This window comes from Erinaceus europaeus, chromosome 10 (genome assembly GCF_950295315.1).
Source record: "Erinaceus europaeus chromosome 10, mEriEur2.1, whole genome shotgun sequence".
NCBI lineage: Eukaryota > Metazoa > Chordata > Mammalia > Eulipotyphla > Erinaceidae > Erinaceus > Erinaceus europaeus.
In genome coordinates, this window is record NC_080171.1 from 23,954,682 (window position 1) to 23,969,401 (window position 14,720).

General features: G+C 38.5%; 1 pseudogene; it reads left to right on the forward strand.

The window, feature by feature from the left end:
- The first annotated feature begins 2,062 nt into the window (after window positions 1–2,062).
- LOC103125313 (ras-related protein Rap-1A-like) lies at window positions 2,063–10,093 on the forward strand (annotated as a pseudogene).
- The last annotated feature ends 4,627 nt before the right edge of the window (window positions 10,094–14,720 follow it).

Sequence of the window (14,720 nt, forward strand, 5' to 3'; positions counted from 1 at the left end):
CAGCCAACATCATACTCAATGGTGAAAAACTGGAAGCATTTCCCCTCAGATCAGGTATGAGACAGGGCTGCCCACTATCACCATTACTATTCAACTTAGTGGTGGAAGTTCTTGCCATAGCAATCAGGCAGGAGCAAGGAATTAAAGGCATACAGATTGGAAGAGAAGAAGTCAAACTCTCCTTATTTGCAGATGACATGATAGTATACATGGAAAAACCTAAGGAATCCAGCAAGAAGCTTTTGGAAATCATCAGGCAATACAGTAATGTGTCAGGGTATAAAATTAACATTCAAAAGTCAGTGGCATTCCTCTATGCAAACACTAAGTTAGAAGAAATTGAAATCCAGAAATCAGTTCCTTTTTCTATAGCAACAAAAACAATAAAATATCTAGGAATAAACCTAACCAAAGAAGTGAAAGACTTGTATACTGAAAATTATGAGTCACTACTCAAAGAAATTGAAAAAGACACAAAGAAGTGGAAAGATATTCCATGTTCATGGGTTGGAAGAATTAACATCATCAAAATGAATATATTACCCAGAGCCATCTACAAATTTAATGCTATCCCCATCAAGATCCCAAGCACATTTTTTAGGAGAATAGAAAAAATGCTACAAATGTTTATCTGGAACAAGAAAAGACCTAGAATTGCCAAACAATCTTGAGAAAAAAGAACAGAACCGGAGGCATCACACTGCCAGATCTCAAACTGTATTATAGGGCCATTGTCATCAAAACTGCTTGGTACTGGAACATGAACAGACACACTGACCAGTGGAATAGAATTGAGAGCCCAGAAATGAGGCCCCACACATATGGACATCTAATCTTTGACAAAGGGGCCCAGACTATTATACGGGGGAAGCAGAGTCTCTTCAACAAATGGTGTTGGAAACAATGGGTTGAAACATGCAGAAGAATGAAACTGAATCACTGTATTTCACCAAATACAAAAGTAAATTCCAAGTGGATCAAGGACTTGGATGTTAGACCACAAACTATCAGATACTTAGAGGAAAATATTGGAAGAACTTTTTTCCGCATAAATTTTATAAACATTTTCAATGAAACGAATCCAATTACAAGGAAGACTAAGGCAAGTATAAACCTATGGGACTACATCAAATTAAAAAGCTTCTTCACAGCAAAAGAAACCACTACCCAAATCAAGAGACCCCTCACAGAATGGGAGAAGATCTTTACATGCCATACATCAGATAAGAGTTTAATAACCAACATATATAAAGAGCTTGCCAGACTCAACAACAAGACAACAAAATACCCCATCCAAAAATGGGGGGAGGACTTGGACAGAATATTCACCACAGAAGAGATCCAAAAGGCCGAGAAACACATGAAAAAATGCTCCAAGTCTCTGATTGTCAGAGAAATGCAAATCAAGACAACAATGAGATATCACTTCACTCCTGTGAGAATGTCACACATCAGAAAAGGTAACAACAGCAAATGCTGGAGAGGGTGTGGGGTCAAAGGAACCCTCCTGCACTGCTGGTGGGAATGTCAATGGGTCCAACCTCTGTGGAGAACAGTCTGGAGAACTCTCAGAAGGCTAGAAATGGACCTACCCTATGACCCTGCAATTCCCCTCCTGGGGATATATCCTAAGGAACCCAACACACCCATCCAAAAAGATCTGTGTACACATATGTTCTTGGCAGCACAATTTGTAATAGCCAAAACCTGGAAGCAACCCAGGTGTCCAACAACAGATGAGTGGCTGAGCAAGTTGTGGTATATATACACAATGGAATACTACTCAGCTGTAAAAAATGGTGACTTCACCGTTTTCAGCCGATCTTGGATGGACCTTGAAAAAATCATGTTGAGTGAAATAAGTCAGAAACAGAAGGATTAATACGGGATGATCTCACTCTCAGGTCGAAGTTGAAAAACAAGATTAGAAAAGAAAACACAAGTCGAACCTGAAATGGAATTGGAGTATTACACCAAAGTAAAAGACTCTGGGGTGGGTGGGTAGTTGGTTGGGGAGAATACAGGTCCATGAAAGATGATGAATGAAATAGTAGGGGTTGTATTGTTAAATGGGAATCTGGGGAATGTTATGCATTAAAAAAAAAAAAAAAAAGAAGTAGAAACGCAAAGCAGAAATTGACTGAGTTTGGAGTATGGCACCAAAGTAAGAAAACAGAAGTACACTAGAGTTTGCAGTGAGTACCCTCCCTAATACTTACTCTCCACTTTTCCAAGCTTTGGGTCCATGATTGCTCAACAATTTGTTTGGCTTTGTATGTTAACTCTCTTTTTAGTCACCAGGTTCCAGGTGTCATCAGGATGCTGGCCAGACTTCCCTGGACAGACGACCCCACCAATATGTCCTGGACCTCCGCTTCCCCAGAGACCCACCCTACTAGGGAAAGAGAGAGGCAGACTGGGAGTATGGACCGACCAGTCAACGCCCATGTTCAGCAGGGAAGCAATTACAGAAGCCAGACCTTCTACCTTCTGCAACCCTCAATGACCCTGGGTCCATGCTCCCAGAGGGATGGAGAATGAGAAAGCTATCGGGGGAGGGGGTGGGATATGGAGATTGGGCGGTGGGAATTGTGTGGAGTTGTACCCCTCCTACCCTATGGTTTTGTTAACTAATCCTTTCTTAAATAAAAAAAAAATTAATTAAAAAAAAAAAAAAACAAAGAAGAAAAAGTGTTTTGCTTATGCATGAAGGGATTTTTCTCCTGAGGTTTTTTTCTACCATCAACATATATCTTGCCAAACTATCTATCTCTTTTCAATTTGGGGGGTCAGATATGCCACATTTTTCTTACTTTTAATATCTTTCCTCTTCCCCACCCAAAAAATTAGTTTGCTGGGAATTGCCCAAGTTTTCAAAACTTCCTCCTTATAATTCCCTTTAAGATAGTACTTAATATCTAAGCTTACCAAAACAGAACTTGGAAAACTTGCTGTTTCAAAAATCAATGAGATCATTAAACAAGTCTATGAAATAGTTTAACGGTCACAGAAAGCCTGCCACTTCCAGAAAAAGCACTATTTTCCTTATTCAAAATTTGTAAAACATGTGAGATCAAATAAAAACTCTTCTAAAACAAATATATAAAATGTTACTCGTGTATATGATCGATTTAACAATAGATCTACGGAAACTAGTTTTAAGAACTCACTATACCCAACTTAAGGTGTATTTCCAGGACTCTTTTATTTTCTGTTAGTGATTTAATAATAGTTTACAATATTATATGATTACAGGGATATAGTTCCACTCTGCACCTACCACCAAAGTTCTGTGTCTCTTTCCTTACCACCACCACTACCTGCCATGAAAACCACCATAGTTCTCTCAAAGTCTTAATTTGGTCACATTTTTTTGGTATGTTCATGTGTTTGAATTATGTATATTCAAAGTATGAAAGAAACCACTATCTGGTTGTTGTCTTTCACTTTCTTAATACTTAAAGCATAGTGCCCTCCAGTTCCATTCATTTTATTCCAAAGGACACAATTCACCCTTTTAATTGAAGAGTAGTATTCCACTGAATACATGTCCCAGAACGTCTTCATCTAGTCACCTGTTCATGGGACTCTAGGTTGTTTCTACTCCTTAGTGGTTGCGAATAAAGCAACTATGAATATAGGAGTATGCACGTCCCTCTGTATTCGTGTTTTCCTGTCCTTTGAATCTATGCAAGATCATAAAGTATTTCCCAATTTGTTTGTTTGGTTAATGACTTTCCTTTGCTTTTCAAAGGGCTGCATCAGTTTGTATTTCCATAACAGAGTTTCTTTTTATCATTTAACTGAAGGGTTAATGGTTATTGACAAATGGGTACAATTTCTTGTCTCCAACTTGGGTCTTTCTTCACCATCATGCATCAGAACCTCAATACCAATACCCCTTTCACATAACTACACACACACACACACACACACACACCTTTTTTTTTTTTTTGCTGCTAAGGTTGTCACTGAGAGAGACCTGCAGCACTTTTCCATCACTTGTGAGGCTTCTCCACTGTACATGAGGACCAAGAACTTAAATTTGTGTGCTTGTACATGATAACACACATGTACTCTACTTGGTGCACCATCATCTGGCTTTCAGAGTTCTTTTTATCCACATCCTTGCCAGCACGTCCTATTTTGTTGATGAAGGCCATTCTCACAGCTATGAGATGGTATCTCATTGTAGTTTTACTTTGCATTGTTCCAATGATAAGTAAATTGGAGCAGGTTTTTATATGTCCATCTGTGTATCTTCATTAGAAAATTATCTGTTCAAACCTTTTACCCACCTTTTCACATGGTTATTTTTACTCTTTCTGTAATTCTTCATTTTTCTCCTATGTGAAGAATTCTTCAGCAATGATAAATTTTCAAATTGAAAATATCTGTATTCCAACTTTCTTTTAGAATAATATTTCCTCTTCATATTGGATAGTTTAAGTTGCCAATTATTTCCTTTAAGTACATGAAAGACTTTGAGATCCTTTGTCCTTGAAATCAAACAACTATACCTGGCATAAACAAGATAGTTCTCTAGTGTAACTATCCCTACTCCCCTTTATACACATTCTCTCAAGCTTATTAAGCATCATTATAGTAATTCAGACACTTCCACTTGGGGAAGATCTGACTATTTAGTTTCTCTGGTTCATATCCATGGAATTTTTTTTCTTTTCCACTTTATTGGGAAGTATATTGTTTACAATGAAGTTGTTAACACATACATACATACAATCTTTCATCTCCCTATAACAGCCATCTGCAAGACACTCTCTCCCCCAACCTTGATCCTTTTTCACCATCATATACCAGCCCTCCAGAGCTCCTCTATCCCATACCTTACGCTCCTTCCCTAGATTTCTTTGCTGTGGTGCAATACATCACACTCAGTTCAAGTCTCCCTTACTGACCTTGCTTCTTATTCTGTGAATGAGATTATTTGTTACTGGCCCTTCTCTTTCTGGCTTGTCACTCAGTACAATGTCTTCAAATTCTATCCAAGATTTGGCAAAAGAGATGACTTGATCACTTTTGACAGATGAGTAGTAGTTCACTGTGCGTCTATAGTAAAACTGTCTTTGCCACTCACCTGTCGTTGGGCATCTGGGTCGCTTCTGAGTTTGGGTTTTTACAAATTACTATGAACACAGTGTGGAAAGTTCTCTTTAGACAGGTGTCTGTTTCCTTTGGATAAATCGCTGGGAGAGGGATTGCTGGGTCAGAATATAGGCCTGTTTCTACTGTTCTGATGAATCTCCAGACCGTTTTCCACAGAGGATGGATCAATTTACATCCCCAACAGAGATGTAGGAAAAGTCCACGGAACATTTGTTTGCCTACATTTTTTAAAATGTCACTTTTAGCATTTTAAAAAATATTTTTAACTTTATTTAATTTGAGAGAAAAGAGAGAAATTCATAGGGAAAGGGGATGGAAGAGAAAGAAACAGAGAGACTCTTGCAGTACTACTTTACCACTAATGAAGCTTTTCCCTTATAAGTGGGGACCGGGGCTTGAACCAGGTTCTTGTGCATGGTAACACTTGCACTTAACCTGGTGCATCACCACCCAGCCCTTATTTTTATTTTTTTTTATCGGTGATTGATAGTAGACTGTAAGATTATTAGATTACAGTGTATAGTTCTACACCACACCCACCACCAAAAGTTCTGAACCCCACCCTCCTACATCCTAAAGATAACCACCAGCATTCTCAGTGTTAGAAACAGTTTGTTTTCTTTTTGCAAGTTCATGTTTATAATCACCTCTAATTCTGTGGAGTATTTTTAATGAAGAAGGATGGTAGCGCAAGAGAACTATGGCATCATGGACAATCAAATCAGTAGGTAAAGTGAACTTTTTTTTTTTAATTGCCACCAGGGTTATTGCTGATGCTCCGTGCTACTAGCAGCCCTTTCTCCCTTCCTTCCTTCATCTCTTTCTTTCTTTATTCCTTCCTTCCTTCCTTCCTTCCTTCCTTTCTTTCTTTTTTTCTTTCTTCCTTCCTTCCTTCTCTTCTTCCTTCCTTTTCTTTTTTTTTTCCTAGCTAGGACAGAGAGTAATTGAGAGATGAGGGAGATAGAGAGACACCTGCAGCACTGCTTCACACATAGGAAGCTTCCCCCCTGCAGGTGGGGGTGCACCACCATCAGGCCTGTAAAGTGAACTTCTTGATTTATCAGAAGTAAGTCATTTTACAATGTATTAATACTTTGTGAAATTTTTAAAAAATATATATTTATTTTAATAAGAAAGAGAGCTAGAGAGAGACCACAGCACTGCATACTTCTGGCTTGTGGTAGTGCTGAGAATGAACCTGGGATCTCAGAGCCTCAGGAATGAAAGTCTTTTGCATAAAAAGTATGTTGTCACCTCAGCCTTGTATTAATACTTCTGAGCAGCTTAGTTGAGGGTTCCCAAGTTCTAGATGTGGCTACAGTTCAGTGAGAGAAGGAAGGCCTTTAGCTGGGGGCTTTATTCAGTCTTTTGATTGAGTTGCCTTCATCCTGTTTTTTTTTTCAATTTTTTGTTATTATATTTTTTTATTTGTAGGATAGACAGTAAGAAATTGAGAGATAGAGAGGGAGAGAGAGAGAGAGAGACACCTGCAACACTGCTTCACAGCTTGTGAAGCTGTGAAGCTTTCCCCCTGCAGGTGAGGACTTGGGGCTCGAACTTTGGTCCTTGTTCATAGTAACATGTGCACTACACCAGATGCACCACCACCCAGCCCCCGATCCTATGTTTTTAAATGGAAAATAACCAACTATGAAGATAACTTTAGGGATATTTTAAACCGCTACTGTCTCTGCAACTATCTCTTTACTGTTTCATTAAAAAAAATTTTTACTCTTTACTTATTTTTTATTTTTTGCCTCCAGGAGTATTGCTGGGGCTTGGTGCCTGCACTATGAATCTACTGCTCCTAGAGGCCACCTTTTCCCTTTTGTTGCCCTTGTTGTTTATCGTTGTAGTTATTATTATTGTTGTTGTTATTGCTATCATTGTTGTTGATAAGACAGAGAGAAATCAATAGATATGGGGAAGAAAGAGATGGGGAGAGAAAGATAGACATCTGCAGACCTGCTTCACTGCTTGTGAGGTGCCCCCCCATAAGTGGAGAGCTGGGGGCTTCAACCAGGATCCTCGTACTAGTTCTCGTGCTTTGCACCATGTGCATTTAACCCATTGCGCTACTGCCTGGCCCCCTTTACTAATTCATTTTTCACTCCATCTTTTATCAAATACCAAGCATCCTATTAATACTAGAAAGTTAAAAAAATGGATAAGCTATCAGACCTAGAAATGAACATCTTGTTTTCATTCAAATAAGCAGAGTGGAGTGTGATACTAGTACAAGAAAGAAAAAAAAAAGCAGGTTTGTGTAACTTGATAGTAGTAATTAGTTGGGTAAATTACTAACCCCTCCATCACTCCACTAACTTGCCCTAGAAAATGAGAATAGTCATAATCACTTTCCTCTAAGGACATTGCAAAAAAAAATCAAATGACCCAACACTTATAATGCACTTAAAGTGATGTCTGACTTGTGAGAACTATGGTGATTATCTTTGGGAGGTGAGAGGGTGAATTTAGGATCAAATGAGAAAAATGAGGATGGTATAAAGTATATGCGTGTATGTAAGGTTATCAAACTATTAGTATATCCTTCTGAGCAAGATTTACCTTTATTATAATATTATTCCATTCATACTTGTTAGGGAGATGTTTACTACCCTATGTCAGTAAGCCAAACCTAAAGATCAACAAAAAAATATGCTTCTGTAAAACTGAGAAATGTGGCAATTATATTTCAGTTATTCAAAGATCCATTAGTAGTATTTGTTTATTATCGTGACATTCAGCAGAAAATCCTATGGGCTTCAAGATTTCTCTCTGTATTGTGGTAGAGAGTACACTCTGTGACTTCATCTGTCTCAAGGACTTTGAATATAAGAAGGATTTCTCCTTTATATAAACTAGAAAGAAAGGAAGAGCATGGGAGTCATGCTGCGGGTTAAGAGCATGTGGTGCAAAGCGCCAGGACCAGCTTAAGGATCCGGGTTCTCGCCCCTGGCTCCCCACCTGTAGGAGAGTCGCTTCACAAGTGGTGAAGCAGGTCTGCAGGTGTCTTTCTCTCCCCATCTCTGTCTTCCCCTCTCTCTCCATTTCTTTCTGTTCTATCCAACAACAATGACATCAATAATAACTATAATAATAAAACAACAAGGGCAATAAAAGGGAATAAATATTAAAATAATAATAATACATTTTAAAAAAGAAAAGGAAGAGCAAAGAAATACGTTCACAATCTTTTTCAAAACAGTTTTCCAGAAAAATAAAATGTTAGCGTTCATCTGTGACCTCAGAATAACCTGAGTCTCTGCCTCATTCCCCTAGATTCCCTGAATTTTCATCACGATTAAGCAATAACCAGATTCTGTCTGTCCTACTAGCCAGGCCTACTGACTATTCTTGACCACATCCTGTCCTACCAGCTTCCTCCTATCCACCCTTACCTCCAACCCTCCTTTGTTTCTTACTCTTAACCATATCCTGTCCTACAGGCTACCTCCCCAAACCCTAGTTTCAGTGTCTGTGAGCCAGTACCAACATCTGACATCCCTAATACCCACACTTCCTCTGTATACATTCTCTTGTGTTTTTAATCTATTGACACTGCTGATTCATTCATCAGTCTGTTAAAGGAAAAGAGGAGGGATATCATCCGTCCCCTGTTCTAAAGATTTGTCACCCATTTTTCTCAACAAAGAATTGATGGAAGAGTATCATTATTCAGGTAAATTAAACTTTATTTAAAAAAATAACATATACATGTGAGGGCATGAGAGGGAGAGAGAAAAAAAAAAAGAAAGAAAAAGATAGAGCGAAAGAGACTTACAGCATTCTGTTGGTTACATGGCAATACCGGAAAGGCAGAATGAAAGAGCACAAGATTCAGCCTTTTAAAACAAAAGCCCCACCTACACCTTCTGATCCATACCTGTAACCACTCCTATTTTCTGGGTAGTACCTTCTCCCTCAACAAATCCTTTTACTAGTCACTGAATGTCTTTATCTATGTCAGGCATTGTCCTAGGTTCCGAAGACAGAGATGAATAATCGACTCTTGAAGAGCATCCAATTAACGGAGAAAAGAAAGACAACAATATTTGTCTTTATTCATTTTGTTATAAAATAATGTCAAGCTAGGATCTTTGATTCAACATCCCCTTTGGTATTTCTGATGGAGTAAATACCACTTTATTTATTGCAGGCCAAACAGTGATCCTGGGGCTTTAATGAAAGGTGAAAATGTTTTGCAATATGTCAAATGGATTAAATTTTTATATTATTATTTTTTTAAAAACTTTCATTAGTGACTTACTAGTTAATTACAAGATTATAAAATAATGGGGGCATGCCACTCTGTTGGGGGGCCACCACTGCCTTCAAAGGCAGATCCAGAGCCAGGACAAAGAAGAAGGTGGAAGGGGGGAGGAGGGGAAGGGATAGAGAATGTGGCACCTAAATGGGGGGGATTTTTCTATTTAATTTTAATGGCCAAGCTAGCAGTCCTCTGTTCAGGAGGAGTCTGCTCTGAGAGATCAGTTTATTCAGGGAATTTTTGTTGAAAAATATGACCAAATGATTGAAGATTTCTAAAGAAAGCAAGTTGAAGTAGACTGCCAACTGTGTATGCTGGAAGTCCTGGACACAACAGGAACAGAATGATGAGGGATTTATATATGGAGAATGGCCAAGGTTTTGCACTAGTATATTCTACTACAGCTCAATCCACATTTGACTTACAGGACCTGAGGGAACAGATTTTATGGGTTAAAGACACAGAAGATGTTTCACTGATTTTGGTTGACATTAGATGTGATTTGGAAGATGAGCAAGTAGTTGGCAAAGAACAGGGTCAGAACTGAACAAGAAAATGGTGTAATCTTTTTAGAATCTTCTGCAAAGTCAAAAAGCAATGTTAATGAAAAATTTTATGAGACTGTCAGACAGATAAATTGAAAAACATTTAGTGGAAAAGAAAAAGCCTAAAAAGAAATCATGCCTGCTGCTCTAGACCACAATAAACAGCGGCTCTGAGCCAGAGTACAGGAATGAAGAACTGTTGCCTAATTTGAAAGTGCCAGCACGCCATACTTCAAAAACAAAATCTGAAGACATTTCTTCTGTTTTATATATTATGTGAAGAATTTAGAACTTATGTTGGTTAGCACACTCCCTGGAGAAAAAAAATGTTCTGTGAATATCTCTTGTAAAATAAGAACATAATATTTCTTCTTCATGATGACAGTTATAAAAGATGTGAAACTAAATATACTTGACTATAATGTGATTGAATGAGAGATGAATACATTGCAAATGTTAGATATTGCTACTATAATCAAATGATTCTATATTGACCTTTTATTACCAAGCACTAAAGTTTAAATAGGCATAAACTTTTTAATGGCATAGATTGTAGAATTTGGCAAGCTCTTTATATATTGTGGTTATTAGCCTCTTGTCTGATGTAAAGATCTTCTTCTATTCTGTGAGGGGTCTCTTTGTTTGGATAGTGGTTTCTTTTGCTGTGCAGAAGCTTTTCAATTTGATGTAGTCCCATTGGTTTTATCTTGCCTTAGTCTTCTTTGTAATTGGATTCGTTTCATTGAAGATGTCTTTAAAATTTATGAGGAAAAGAGTTCTGTCAATATTTTCCTCTAAGTATTTGATAGTTTCTGGTCTAACATCCAAGTCCTTGATCCACTTGGAATTTACTTTTGTGTTAGTTGAAATATAGTGGTTCAGTTTCTTTTCTTTTTTTTTCTTTTGTTATTGTTTATAGGCATAAGACCTTTATAGTAAACACTTCATTGAAATACTCCTTTCTGCCTGGTACCTGAAGAACAGTTGGCTTTTTTTTTAAATTTTATTTATTTTATTTATTTATTCCCTTTTGTTGCCCTTGTTGTTTTTTTTATTGTTGTAGTTATTATTGTTGTTGTCGTTGTTGGATAGGACAGAGAGAAATGGAGAGAGGAGGGGAAGACAGAGAGGAGGAGAGAAAGATAGACACCTGCAGACCTGCTTCACCGCCTGTGAAGCGACTCCCCTGCAGGTGAGGAGCCGGGGTTCGAACCGGGATCCTTATGCCGGTCCTTGTGCTTTGCGCCACCTGCGCTTAACCCGCTGCGCTACAGCCCGACTCCTGAACAGTTGGCTTTAAACCCTACTAAGTAGCCAGTGTTTTCTCTAAGAACAAACCTTGCACCTTCTGTTCTGTTCAGTAAGACATCAAACTACATAGAATAACTTTATATATTCTTTCTTGATCTTAAAGATTATATCCTATTGAATAATCAACTCTCATGGGAGTTGATTGGTTGATCCATACTCCCAGCCTGTCTCTCTCTTGATTGTTTTATGATGACACAAAGCAAGCACAAGATCTTCAGCCTTGGTGTGGGCTGAGGAGGGTCTGGATCCTATTTGTTCCAACCAGGCCAAGTTGCTCCCTAATTGTCTTTAACTTAAAGCACCACTTCCTTAGGCCATCCTGCTTAGGAATTGGGGTGAGGGAGGTACAGCAAGGGCAAGAGGTACAATTGCTGCAGTTTCTGATAGCAATAAAGCCCATCAGACATGGGGGAAAAATGAACACCCCCATTCCCACCCCTATAGATAACCACTATAGTTCTCCCACAGTCTTAGAAATAGGTTGACATTCTGGGTTTTTTTTCACATTTGTATATTCAATTATCTCTTTTTAAAAGAAAAAAATAAATTATTTTATTTATTGAACACAAAGAGAGATTCAGAGGGAAGGGGAGATAGAGAGGGAGAGAGGAAGAGAGACACCTACATCCCTGCTTCACCACTCCTGAAGCTTTCCCCCTGCAGGTGGGGGTTGGGGGTTTGAACCCAGATCCTTGTGCATTGTAACATGTGCACCCAGCCAGGTGTGCCACTGCCTGCCCACCTTTTTTTTTTTTTTTTTTTGCCTCCAGGGTTATCACTGGGGCTCGGGACCTGCACTACAAATCTGCTACTCCTGGTGGCCTTTTTTTTTTTTTTAATTTCCCTTTATTTATTTACTTTTATTAGATAGGACAGAGAGACATTGAGAGGGAAGGGGAGATAGAGAGGGAGAGAGAAAGATAGACAATTTTTTCACCTTGTGTGAAGTGATTCTCCAGAAGCTCAGAACCCAGACCCTTGTGCTTGGTACTATGTACTATGTACACTTAACCTGGTGTGCTACTGCCCAATCCCCCAACCCCATACTCAATTCGCTATATTCTGCACACGAGTGAAATCATTCTGTAATTATCCTCACCTTCTTACTTGCTTAACTAAGCATGATCTCCAATTCCATTTACTTTATCCCAAAGGACACAATATCATCTTTTTTTTTTTTGTCTGAACAATACTCTGTTGAGTATGTGTCCCATAATGTTTTTATCCAGTCATCTGTTGAAGGGCATTTTGGTTATTTCCAGGTTTTTGCTATTGTGAATAAAGCTTTCATGAACTTGGGGGAGCAATGTTATAATTTCTTTTGAGTATACGCCTAGTAGTGGAATTGCTGGATATTGTGTCATTTCCATTTGTGTTTGTTTAAGGATTCTGCATACTGTTCTTCACAGTAGTTGTACCAGTTTGCATTCCCACCAGCAATGTCGTAGAGTTCCTCCCTCTGTACATTCTCTTCAGTACTAATCTTCTCTTGTTTTATTGATGGAGCCAATTCTCACAAGTGTAATGGAATGCCAATGTGGTCTTAATTTGCATTTCTCTGATGAGTGAGTCAGAACATTTCTGCATATGTCTGTGGGCCATGTGTAGCTCTTTTTTAGAGAACCCTCTATTCATATCTTCTATTCACTTTTATATTGGGTTATTCTTTTTCTTTTTGTTGAGCTGTATTAGTTCTTTATAGATGTTTGGGGGGCTGGGTGGTGGTGCACCTGGTTGAGCGCACATGCTGCAATGTTCAAGAATCCAGGTTTGAGCCCCCAGTCCCCACCTGCAGGGGGAAAGCTTTGCAAGTGGTGAAGCAGGGCTGCAGGTGTCTCTCTGTCTCTCTCCTTCTCTGTCACCCTTTTCCCTTTTGATTTCTGGCTGTCTCTATCCAATAAATAAATAAAGATAATAACAAAAAAGATTTTATTAATATTTATTTATTACCTTTTGTTGCCCTTGCTGTTTTATTGTAGTTATTATCGTTGTTGTTATTGATGTCATTGTTGTTGGACAGGACAGAGAGAAATGTAGAGAGGAGGGGAAGACAGAGAGGGGGAGAGAAAGAAGACAGACACCTGCAGACCCTCTTCACTTCCTATGAAGCGACTCCCCTGCAGGTGGGGAGCCGGGGGCTCAAACCGGGATCTTTATGCAGGTCCTTTCGCTTTGCACCACATGCACTTAACCTGCTGCACTCCCGCCCAACTCCCCACAAAAAAAGATTTATAGATATTTTGTATCAACCACTTGTGTGAAGTGTAGGGTGCAAATATCTTTTCTCATTTGCTGGGTTTCCTGTTTACTCTTACAAAATTTTCTTTTGATGTGTAGAAGCTTTTCAATTTGATATAATCCCATTTATTGATTTTTTTCGCTTGCCCATGGGATGGAGTCTCCAAATAATTTTAAGGTCCTGGAATATTTCACCAATGTATTCTTCTATGTATTTTATAATTTAAGGTCAATATCCATATCTTTTTATCCATTTTGAGTTAATTTGTTGCATGGTGTTAGGTGGCCTAGTTTTATTTTTCTGCATGTGTTTGTCAATTCACCCAGCACAATTTGTTAAAGAGACTTTCTATTCCTCACTGGGCAGTTTTTGCCCCTTCATCACATTATTATATATAAAGTTTTATATATGTGTGAGTATAGTTCTGGGCTCTCTAACCTGTTCCATTGGCCCATGTGTCCATATGTCCATTTTTATTCCAATACCACACCGTTTGTACTACTATTGTTTTAAAATATAAACTGAAGTCAGAAGTTGTGATGTCTTCATTTTTCTTCTTTTTCCTCAGGAGAGATTTTGCTATTTGTGGTTCTTTATAGTTCCATACAAATTTTTGGATAAGTTGTTCAATTTCCTAGAAATATGTCATTGGTATTTTAATAGGGATTGCACTGAATCTATAAATTGCTTTGGGCAGTATTGCCATTTTAAATATATTTCTTCCCGTCCATGAATAGGGGATGTTTTCCATTTCTTTGTGCCATCCTCTATTTCTTTTAGCAATGTCTTACAGTTTTCATTGAAACGGTCATTCAGGGCCAGGTGGAAGCACACCTGGTTAAGCACACACACTACACTGCATAAGGACTCAGGTTCAAGCCCCTGGTCCCCACCTGCAGGGGAAAAGCGTAATGAGTGGTGAAGCAGGGCTGAAGGTGTCTCTCTCTCTCTGTGTGTGTCTCTCTCTGTTTCAATTTCTTTGTCTGTGATTGGTCCATTTAGGTTCTATAATTGTTCCTGGTTCAGTTTTGGAAGGGCATATGTTTCTAGGAATTCTCCCATTTCTTCCAGATTCTCTAGGTTGGTAGCATATAGTTGTTTGTAGAAGCTTAGCGTAATTGGATTTCTGTGGTGTTTGTTGTGATATCTCCACTATTATTTACAAGTCTATTTATTTGAGACTTATCTTTTTTTAGTGAGTCTGCCTAAGGGTTTGCCAATTTTGTTT